This window comes from Ipomoea nil, unplaced genomic scaffold (assembly GCF_001879475.1).
Source record: "Ipomoea nil cultivar Tokyo-kokei standard unplaced genomic scaffold, Asagao_1.1 scaffold0415, whole genome shotgun sequence".
Classification (NCBI taxonomy): domain Eukaryota; kingdom Viridiplantae; phylum Streptophyta; class Magnoliopsida; order Solanales; family Convolvulaceae; genus Ipomoea; species Ipomoea nil.
In genome coordinates, this window is record NW_017616843.1 from 386,943 (window position 1) to 399,694 (window position 12,752).

The window sequence follows — 12,752 nt, forward strand, 5'->3', positions numbered from 1 at the left end:
TGTCTAAATTATTGTTCCCAAAGATTCTCGCCACGTCCCGGTCCAACAGACTATTTGACTCGATATAAATTATGGTAATTTAACTGATCATAAATGTTAAATCTTAGCTTACTTCGTATAAGAAATTCCCTCACTTTGAAAGGTTGCTCTCACACTATCGTTGGTAAAACTTGATCGCAGATTATTATTCTCAAACTTCACTCATGTGACTAAGTGAGTTGTCCATACAGGCTAAATTATCATAATGTGAATTGAAATATGAATTGTTACTAACAAATTTTTGCATCATAATGTACTTTCACATTTTTACAAGTACAACCTTTTATTATTAAATGTACAAAATATTAATATTAAATGTGCAAAATGTTAGTATTAAATGTGCAAACTTAAAAAATTCTGAAAATTATAGATTTTAGTGTTCAAGTTTGCATAGTAAAATTGGTAATAATTACAAAAATGCCACCACATTTAAAAAAAAAAAAAAAATCAGGTCTGGTCTATCCAATTTTTACAGATGTACAAATAAAATTGGTTCTTAATTTTCTCCTAAGAACTTATTCCCATATGCAGGGACGAAACTAGGGGGAGGGCAGGGGGCAGCTGTCCTCCCTCCCCCACCCCATATATAACCTTTATATAACCTTTATATATATAGCCTCACCACCTCGCCTGACAAAGGTAACCTCACCGGATCCAAAATCTATATATATATATATATATATATATATATATATATATATATATATATATATATATATATATATATATATATATATATATATATATATATATATATATATATATATATATATATATATAGGTTTTAGTATTAATTTGTATAAAAAAACAAATGAATGTTAATGAGAAGTGAGTTAGATTAGTTAGCAAAGTGTGTGTTTGGTTATAATGAAGGTCAAGGGTTTGAATCTTCAGTTGTGTTTTTAATAGTTTTTTAAAATAACACACACACACATATATATATATATAACATTCTTTTATATTAATAATGACATATATTAATAATGAGATGTATGTGTAATTTATATTATGTTTTCTATTCAAATTATTTTGATCAAATTAATTATGTTTCATATTTTGTTATGAATTTTATAAAGTTTTGATGTATTTTATTTTTTGCTCATATCCAACAATATTTGTACCTATATTTCTTAGGTAATTTTTTTTGTTCAAATTATCTCTTTTTTTTTTTTAATGTTTTGCCTTCACTAAAAATTTCTTTTAAATCCGCCCCTGCATCTTCGACTCCCTCAACAAAATTTCTGACTTCGTACCTGATCCAATATATATATATATAGTATTAAATATTAAAAAAGACTACACAAGGCTGTGCATGTATACAACTGGCGGGCTAGTTTTATTTGTGCATGCATACAATGGCGGGCTAGTTTTATTTAGAACAAAATTAAAAGGCATGCAGAAAACAGCGCTGCATGGGCAGACACTTGGAAAGTGACAGAAACACATCACCTAAACTATATGGCTGGCTGTAGGCTTGACCGTTCTAGAGCCGTGAAAACAGATGGACGATGCATGACGGGTCAAAGCTAGCCAGCAGAAGCCTAGCGGATCAATGACTAGAATGTGTAGAATGGGGTGAGAAATTGTCAAAATGTGTGCTGATTTTTTTTGATAAAAATATACAAAACTCTATTACCAGTTGCATTTTTGAAGGTATTTAATTCGTATTTTTTTTCGTTAAATACTTAAAACGCAACTGGTAGTTGCGTTTTTCGTATTGTATACGAAAAACGCATCTCCCAGATGCGTTTTCATCTTAATTGAATACGTTAAAACGCAATTGGGAGATGCATTTTACGTATTATACTTGAAAATACGTAAAACGCAAGACCAAAATGCGTTGTGTTTATCAGCGTATTTCGCCGGAGAAATTTACAAAAACGCAAGACCGAATTGCGTTATTTGAATAAAACGTTAAAACGCTAAAACCACTTGCGTTTTATAGGCGGTTCCAGCGCCGGTAGTTCGTTTTGTTTACTGTTCATCGGCTATTTAAGTATACTTAAAAAGACAAATATTAATAGAATGTGGTGTTGCACAATTGGTTCAGCGTGGTGATTGTGAAAAAAGTCCTTGCACAATTAATGCGACTTGCGTTTTGTGGTTCTTGCCGTCCTTCAAATTCGCCGGAGAGGCCGATACAAAAAAAAGTCAAAAACGCAACTTAGTTTTGCGTTTTACGTATAATACGTAAAACGCAAAAGTTGCGTTTTGGGGGATACCGTATGCGTTGGAAAACGCAAGAGCGTAATGCGTTTTACGTATACGAATACGTAAATGCAACTACCTCTTGCGTTTTACAGAAATACACGAAAAAAAATATACACCAAAAACGCAACTCCAAAATGAGTTTTACATATTGTTGTAAAAAAAAAAAAAAATACGACACATATTGGGAATTTGGGGCTTGTTGACCGCACATTCTAGTCATTGTCCGAAGCCTAGCTCCTTCATAGCGGGATAAATTCTTTTGTGAATCATAAACAAAAAGTACTTCATATACTTTTAATAAATAAATAAATAAAAAGTGTCAAATTGGCCTCCTAAATTAAGTAGATAGTGCAATTAGGTTCTCTAAGTGAAAAAACTTCATTCAAGTCCCCTAAATTGGTAAAATTGTTCAATTAAGTTCAATTTGACTTGTTTATCAGGTTAAATCGATGCGGTGTTGACACGTATCTTTTTTATTTTATTTTTTAAAATAAATGTTTTTATTTATTAAAAATTAAAAATATTATTTATTATAAATAAATAAATTAATTAAATAAAAAACAGCTACTGGATGTCTTCTTCACGGACAGTCGTGACTGTCCGGCAGGACGGCCATGGCCGACAAAGGAAGATGGCCATAGCCGTCTTCTAGATCTAGAATGTGGGCTACGACCTTGGCCGCCACCCTCGTTCCAGTCCGATCTTTGTTCTTCCCGATGGCGAAACGGCTCAGGACCAACAGATCCGGCAACCCATGTTCTTCCCAATGAAGTAGCGGCAGTGGACAGTGACGACACCAGCGACCTCCAGCTTGGTGTAGCTTCTTCCGATCTCCTTCTCGGACCCGCGTGTACAGTAGTCTGGACTCGCCTAGGCCTTCACCGACGACTTCCTCCGGCATCTTTGACAGCTGATCTTCGTCTCCCTCACCCTCTCGTTCGAACGGCTCAGCAGGGGATTAGCATGGGAGCATCGTGAGTGAATGGTCCTCCGGCGAAGCTTGGATGCGATTGAAATGAGGGCAGCGGCCAAGGCCGTAGCCCTCGTTCCAGATCTAGAAGGCGACCATGGCCGTCTTTCTTCGTCGGCCATGACCGTCTTCCTTAGACGACAGTGGCCGTCCTGCCAGACAACCGTGACAACCACGGTTGTCCGTGAAGAAGACAGCTAGTGGCTGTTCTTTTTTTTTTTTTTTTTTTTTTTTAATTTAATTAATTAATTTATAATAAATAATATTTTTAATAAATAAAAAACATTTATTTAAAAAAATAAAATAAAAATGACACGTGTTAACACCGCATCAATTTAACATGATAAACAAGTCAAATTGGACTTAATTGAACAATTTTACATATTTAGGGGACTTGAATGAAGTTTTTTCACTTAGGACGCTCAATTGCACTATCCACTTGACTTAGGGGGCTAATTTGGCATTTTTTCATTTTTAATATATTAAATGTACATTATTTATTTATTAACGGTACATTATTTGATAATATATAAACTAATGTACATTCAATACACAAATAATGTACTTTTACTATATTTGTATCATTACTATTTTAAAATGGCTTATTATATATTGAAAAATAAATAAAAACTGAAATCATAAAACTATAATATTCAAAAAATTATGTTTAATTATACTATTTGAATCTTACTCCAAAAAACAATTTAATATAATAATCTTATTATATTGAGTTAGCAATCATATTATCTAATTTTGATTTTATATATGTAGACTGTTTTTTTTTTTTAGAAATTTAATTAAGGGTCTGTTTGGAAAGCAGGAAAATGACTTCTGGAATATGTTTTCTGGAAAATGGGTCATTTTTCGGAAAATATTTTCCTTTCCAGTGTTTGGTTGCATTCTGGAAAACTGTTTTGGTGTGTTTGGTTCATTTTCTGAAAAATGAGTAGAATTGTATAATTAAACATTTTAATTATTTTATTTAGAATATTGCAACATGTATAATAATATATAATAATAATTTAAAATATAATAAAAAATAACTAATAATATATCAAAAATATTATGGTGGTATGGTAGTGATGGTGGTGGTATAGTGGTGGTGGTGGTGGTGGTGGTGGTGGTGGTGTAGTGGTAGTGGTGTTATTTGTTATATAATAATAACAATAATAATAACTGGTGGTGGTATGACGGTGGTGGTAGTGGTGGTGGTGGTGGTTGCGGTGGTATGGTGGTAGTGGCGGCGACGGTGGTTGTGGTGGTATGGTCATGGCGGCGGCGACGGCGGTGATTGCGGTGGTATGGTCGTGGTGGCGGTGACGACGGTGATGGTAGTGGTGGTGGTGTGGTGGCGGTGGTTGTTGCGGTGGTATGGTGGTGGTGGTGGTGGAGGCGACGATGGTTGCGGTGGTATGGTGGCAGCAGTGGTGGTGGTGGTATTGGTGGTGGCGGCGGTGGTTGCGGTGGTATGGTGGTGGTGGCGGCGGCGGTGGTAGTGGTGGTGGTGTGGTGGCGGTGGTGGTTGCGGTGGTATGGTGGTGGTGGCGGCGATGATTGTTGCGGTGGTATGGTGGCAGCGGTGGTGGTGGTGGTAGTGGTGGTGTAGTGGCGATGGTTGCGGTGGTATAGTGGTGGTGGCGGTGACAGTAGTGGTGGTGATGGTGGTAGTGAGGTGGTGGTTGTATGGTGTTGATGATGTTGGTGGTGTGTGATGTTGGTGTAAAAGTTGGAAAATGACTTCCCAAAAAAAAGGGGAAGTCATTTTCCTTCAAAACAAGCCTATTTTCCAAAGTCAACGGAAAATGATTTCCGTTGACTTGATTTTCCAGGCACATCCAAACAATGGAAACTTGGAAAATGATTTCCAGAACTCATTTTCCAGGTTTCCAAACACACCCTAAATTGAAATAATGGTTTAACAATTGTTTTTGTCCCGAAAAATAGTCAGTAGCTTCAAGGAAGACGCCATCATTTGATTCTATGGAAGTTTGATTTGCTAAGAGATATGGTAGCTATATGAAGAACAAATAAGAATTATTTCTTATTAAATAATTTTTAAAATTTTAGAAAATATTACTTTGTTTGAGAGTTGTCTGATGCAAGAATTGATTTTTAATACTTGCATATTTCCAGCACCTGATAGTGAAATGATCTTTTAAACGAAACAGTACAAATCTTGTATGTCAAATTATCTATGAGATTTCTGCTATGTAGTATTGAATTTTATTCAATTTAGTATTTATATCATAAATCTGTTCAATTTAATTTATGCATTTTAAAATTTTGTACAAATAACAATAATTAATGGTGTTAAAATGATCATTACACTATTACAGAAATGTATTACAACATCGTCTTTTTAACGTTGGTTCTTTACAAAACCGACGTTTGAAATTTAAAATTATTTTATTTTATTTTATAAATATATATAACGTCGGTTTTTAGTAAAAACCGACGTTATATGTAAAGAATTTTTTATTTTTTTTTTAAAAAAAAGGAAATTAGAAATTATACAGTTATTGAATTAATTTTAATTTTTTTTATTAAAGTTACGGCGTCAGTTCTAAGTAAAACCGACGTCGTAACTTTAATAAAAAAAAAAATTAATATTTAAGATAAACGACGTCGTACCACAGACTGATTGCTGTAATTTGGGGCAAACAAATAATACCCGGAGTATTCGGGTTGTCGAACCACGGAGAGGTGGGGTACTAATCACTAGCTACTAGGTTACTCATATGAAACTAGTCTGAACAAAACTTGAAGGTTGATTAATTGCATAAAATAACAAGCAGAATAAAATAAGTAGCAAGGTTTTGTAGACAATAGAGCAAAATAGGATTCTTGGGATCACAATGTTTAATCACCTAGTGCCAATTAACGTTTGTAATATTTGGTTTGGAATTAAGATTTGTATGGGAATGCAAAGTGGAATCGAATTACTCCCGTAATCTCTATTCCTAGTGAATTTCCACTCCCATGGCTTAAACACCCAATAAGATCAAAGATCAGCATTCAATTATTCCTAATTACTACCATCTCCCGATGAGCAATAATCTAGAATAAACTTCCCCTAATAAGTTCTCCTTTCCCAAGGACCAACCATTAGGTGCAATCGTGTGTGCCCTAATTTATGCCCCAACTCCCATTGGTGACACAAACATGACCGTGAAGCTAGTAATTTAGGCCTTTAACTACCAACAACGACAGATTAAAACAAGATTGCAACACAAATCATAAAACCAAACATAAATATATTAAGAAATTAACGAACTAGGCACATAGGTTCATAAACAAATTCACCCAAAAATCCTTAAAGAATTTAGCCGAGCATGGCTAAATTATACATAGCAAATATGAATAAAGGATTACAAATCATCAAAAGAGTACAAGAATTAACCAAGCGATTCTCCCAAATCTCCTTGGCTTCCTCCTTGCTTCCAAAGACAACTTGAGCCTCTTGATTTCTCTCTTTCTTGTCTACAAAGAACTCTAAAAATCTCTCGGTGTCTCATTAGGGTTGAGGAAGGGGGGATTTTATAGTGAGTACAAAGTTGAGATGAAATAGGAATCTTGTACAAAATTGGACTCAAATTATAATTCCTATATTTAAATAAAGAAATTGCCGACTTTAATTATTAGGAAACCAACCCCTTTAATTTTTGCTTGGAATTCAGCGCCAGTCAATATGGAATTTAGTGTTGTCCCTTATGATTTGGAGAATAATGCACTTAAACACCACTCAAACTTCTTTTGTAAATTATTGTTGCGTTTTGCTTCAGCGACGCTCGACGAATTTTACTTGCGCGACTTTCTCGACGCGTCGAATTGAGGCTCGACGCGTCGAGCCTCTTTGGCTCAGTTTTCTAATGCTACTGGAAATTTTCGACGCGTCGAGTCCTCTGGGCCCCGAACTTGTCCAAAATTGCTCCAAACTCATCCTTGAACTCCCCTTACTCATATCTTTGACCTAAAATGGTTCAGAAACACTAACAAACACCGTAAAACATTCAAAACAAGTGCGAACCATAATTAAATGATAATAGCAAGGAAAACATGTATTAAATAAGCAAAATTAAAGAACTTAATTACTGTGATGATTCAAAATAACCATAAAAACAAGCACAGATGTGATAACATCACCCCCCCCCCCCCCCCACACTTAAGTTTTTGCTTGTCCTCAAGCAAAACTAAGGAATAAAATCACAAGTCAAAACATACAAATTACTCATGCTCTCTCTTGCACAACCTTTCAAACCACCAATCAACTTGCTACAAAACAACAAGCTTCAAGAATCAAATTAGTTTGGCACATAAGAGACCCATTTCCAAGCCAATAACCAAGCACCAAGAATTTAAAGTATGTGAGGATCAAGTGTGGACAATTACTCAGTTGAGATTATGCAAGACACGGCTCATGAATGAGATCCCATAGGCTTGCCCTTCATACTCCCCTAGATCAAATCTAAGAATTCATGCTAAGATCAAATAGGACTTTATTTAGCTTGAAATGGGGCTACGGGTTATAGCTAACAAAGAAGTGGTATGGAAAAATTAATCAAAAAGAGAGAATGTCACAATTTATCTAAACTTTTCAAAATTTGGAAGAGATGAGATAATCATAATTCCAAGGAGCAAATTTCTTTTAAGAACTTAGCAACTCTTTGGTAAAGTGGGGATCCAAACTCAAAAACTTTCAATCTTTTTTTTTTTTTCTCATTATTTTCTTTGTCTTTGGACTTCTTTTGGATATAGCAAGATAATTTTAATCCAAACTTTCATGACCTCCACACTTGAACATTTGTAACACTAGCTGCTTTTTTTTTTTTTCGTAGCACAACTCCATAAAACTCTTCTTACGGAAAAGATAAAGATAAAAGTTTCATTCTCTCAAGGGTGGAAGGGAAATATTTGGCCACGGGCTAAGGGTTATAATAATGGGGTAAATCAAAGAAAAACAATCACAAAGAGGGGATAAGTGCTTAGCACTTATTTGAACAAACAAAAGGCACAATGGGGACACGAAGGATAAAAATATATATAGGGACAGGTTTAAAGGGTATGGCTAAACAAAAAAATGGCCTAAATCACTTCAAAACATGCAAAACTTAGACATCACTTAGGGAGTAATGAGGCAAGTTCTAGCAAAACTCCCATCACCGGAATCTCACATAAGCCTTCACTAGCAATGCAAAACACAAGATCAAGAATTAATCCAATTATTAAGTGGTTAACAAAGCTATTGGCAAGGGAATAGATCAAATATGTGTTACACCTCAAATCATCCATCACAAATTGAGATGCAGCAAGCACCACTAAAACAAACCACAAACCAACAAGAGAGAATAATTGTAACTGCATGCTAAGACAAGTAGCTTATTCACCAAAAATAGCATATGAGTCATTCAAGCAAAAGCAAAAATTCTAAAAATTTAGAAATATCCCTAAATTAATGATTCCTCCCCCTCACACTTAAAACTTTGCATCATCCCTGATGCAAAATAAAAGAAAAGTAGAACAAGAGAAAAGAGAAAACTAAAAAGCAATAAAATAACCACGAACTAGAAAGCAATAAAACTAAATAAAACGAATCTAGAAAGCAATAAAATTAAACTAGAAAGCAATAAATATGAAAGAAATAAAAGATAACATGGGGTGCCTCCCATGAAGCGCTAAGTTTAACGTCGCTAGCTCGACCTAACCTGGTTATGGAGTGCTCATCCTGGTTGATCCGCGAGTTTGATCTCATCACCCCATAGACTCTTCAAATGCGAATACTCATCATGTGTCACCTTGAGAGTAGGGTCGATGTGCAAAATTGACTTGCAATCAATGATTTTTGGCTCATCAAGAACATTAAATTCCACATTTTCCTCCCCAAAGTCAAAAATCATGGACCCTTTCCTTGCATCAATCATTGCTCCAATAGTGGCTAGGAAGGGCCTCCCCAAAATGAGTGGAACGTCTAGGTTCCTTCGGACATCTATCACAATAAAATCACAAGGCACAAAATACTTGTCCACACGAACTGGGACATCTTCAAGAATTCCAATAGGCTTTACGATGGATCTATCCGCCATTTCTAAGGTGAATTGGATTGGTTTTGGTTCTCCCAACCTTAACCCTTGACAAAGAGTAAGAGGCATAACACTCACACTGGCTCCTAAATCACAAAGGGATCCCTTTAAAGGTCGGCCTCCAACCACACAAGGAATTGTGAACTTCCCCGGATCTCTATGCTTAGGTATATTCCTCCCAATTCCCGGGGTCAACGCTTGATACTCTTGTGCCACAGCTACCATCTCTCGTTCCCCATATTTCTTTTTCTTAGCTAGAATCTCTTTCAAAAATTTTCCATAAGAGGGAACTTGTGAAAGCAAATCAAGTAAGGGAACTGAAACTTTCAAACTCTCAACAATCTCCAAAAACTTTTTCCACCTACTTTCTTTTGTTGTTTCAAGATTTTGAGGAAAAGGCAATGGGGGTACATACCTTCTCACAGGTTTCTCTACTTCCTTTTGAACTTGTGGATTATTTTGCACAGCAATTGGCTCATCTTCTATACCACCAAGTATCTCTTCAATCTTCTCCTCAACTGTCTTTTTAGGAATTGATGCTTTGATTGGAAGAGGTGGCTCTTCAAGTACTTTGCCACTCCTTGTAACAATTGCATTTACATGCTCCCTTGGATTTTCAGGCATAGCTGGCAACTTCCCTGTGACTTTAGTACTTGATATAGAAGGTTGATTTGCTAATTGCTTTTTAACCATATTTTGGCGAGCATCCATTTTATCCATCCTTTCTGTAATCTCTAACTGACCTTTAATCAATTTTTCCAACAAAACTTCCGTATTCGATTGTGGTGGGGCCTCTGAAACGGGAAGTTTAGATTGAACTTGAGTACCTTGAAAATCCAGAGGACCTCTATTAACAAAGTGTTGAGGGTTGGCAGCTCCCATTGGGTTGCTCCATGAAAAGCCGGGATGGTTCCTTGAATTATTAGGATGGTAGGTCCCTTGAGGTTGGAAAGACTGTTGATGAGGCCTATTATATCCCAACATATTAACTTGCTCCATAGAGGTTTGGGAATTTAACTCGTCGATACAATCCCCTGACTTGTGTCCACCACCACAAAGTTCACACATCAAAACTCGTCCAAGAGTAGGAGGGTTAGAAACATGACTCACATTGTGATTTTGGATGGTGATTTGGGCAAGTTTTTGGACCAAGGAGACCACATTATCCAACTTTGTTGACAAATCGGCTAATTGCCCCGCATCATGGATTCCTCCTACAAGCTTTTGTGGAGACCTCTCCGTGTACCAAGTAGATCCATTCATAGCAATTTTCTCCAATAGTTCCTCGGCTTGTGTTGGCTCTAGAATCGTGAACGAACCACCCGAAGAATCATCCACCAAAATCCTAGAATTATCAAGCAATCCTTCATAGAAAGACATCATCAAATCCCAACTTTGAAATCCATGGTGTGGACATTGCCTCTTCAATTCCTTAAATCTCTCCCAAGACTCAGTGAGGGACTCAGTTGCCAGTTGCTTAAAGTTTTGAATTGCCCTTCTCATCCTTTGAGTTTTAGAGATAGGATAGAACTTCTTCAAAAATTCTCCATGTAATTTGTCCCAAGTGTCAAAATGGTTATCTGGATGTGAGGATAACCAATCTTCAGCCCTGTCCTTCAGTGTAAAGGGAAAAAGCCTAAGTCTGACAGCATCTTGAGTGACTCCATTTATCTTGAAAGTGCCACAAAGTCGTAAGAACTTGGTGGCGTGAGCATTGGGATCTTCCGTGGGCATCCCTCCAAATCGATCTGCCGCAGTCATGCTGAGTATGGCCGGATTGATCGCAAAGTTATTGGCCTCCACATTTGGAATATTGATGTTACCATGCTCCTCAACATCCGGAGCAAGGTAGTCAGACATTGATCTCCCTTCAGCTTGGTTTTCTTGTACCTGTGTCATCCTAGTTTGTTTCCTAAGAAACTTGGCTCTTTTCTCAATCTCAAGATTCAAAGGTAATAATCCTTCTTTCCCAAGAGATCGTGTATGCATAAAAAGCCAAGTTCTTAGATTCAAAGCAAAATCACACTCAAGAACAAGGAACTTGTTATGGATTAGCAAATAAAATAAATAAATAAATAAATGGACTAGACTCCTAAAGTAAGACTTTCACTAATGTCAGTACGTAACGCCACCTCCCCGGCAACGGCGCCAATTTGATTGCTGTAATTTGGGGCAAACAAATAATACCCGGAGTATTCGGGTTGTCGAACCACAGAGAGGTGGGGTACTAATCACTAGCTACTAGGTTACTCATATGAAACTAGTCCGAACAAAACTTGAAGGTTGATTGATTGCATAAAATAACAAGCAGAATAAAATAAGTAGCAAGGTTTTGTAGACAATAGAGCAAAATAGGATTCTTGGGATCACAATGTTTAATCACCTAGTGCCAATTAACGTTTGTAATATTTGGTTTGGAATTAAGATTTGTATGGGAATGCAAAGTGGAATCGAATTACTCCCGTAATCTCTATTCCTAGTGAATTTCCACTCCCATGGCTTAAACACCCAATAAGATCAAAGATCAGCATTCAATTATTCCTAATTACTACCATCTCCCGATGAGCAATAATCTAGAATAAACTTCCCCTAATAAGTTCCCCTTTCCCAAGGACCAACCATTAGGTGCAATCGTGTGTGCCCTAATTTATGCCCCAACTCCCATTGGTGACACAAACATGACTGTGAAGCTAGTAATTTAGGCCTTTAACTACTAACAACGACAGATTAAAACAAGATTGCAACACAAATCATAAAACCAAACATAAATATATTAAGAAATTAACGAACTAGGCACATAGGTTCATAAACAAATTCACCCAAAAATCCTTAAAGAATTTAGCCGAGCATGGCTAAATTATACATAGCAAATATGAATAAAGGATTACAAATCATCAAAAGAGTACAAGAATTAACCAAGCGATTCTCCCAAATTTCCTTGGCTTCCTCCTTGCTTCCAAAGACAACTTGAGCCTCTTGATTTCTCTCTTTCTTGTCTACAAAGAACTCTAAAAATCTCTCGGTGTCTCATTAGGGTTGAGGAATGGGGGATTTTATAGTGAGTACAAAGTTGAGATGAAATAGGAATCTTGTACAAAATTGGACTCAAATTATAATTCCTATATTTAAATAAAGAAATTTCCGACTTTAATTATTAGGAAACCAACCCCTTTAATTTTTGCTTGGAATTCAGCGCCAGTCAATATGGAATTTAGTGTTGTCCCTTATGATTTGGAGAATAATGCACTTAAACACCACTCAAACTTCTTTTGTAAATTATTGTTGCGTTTTGCTTCAGCGACGCTCGACGAATTTTACTTGCGCGACTTTCTCGACGCGTCGAATTGAGGCTCGACGCGTCGAGCCTCTTTGGCTCAGTTTTCTAATGCTACTGGAAATTTTCGACGCGTCGAGTCCTCTGGGCCCCGAACTTGTCCAAAATTGCTCCAAACTCA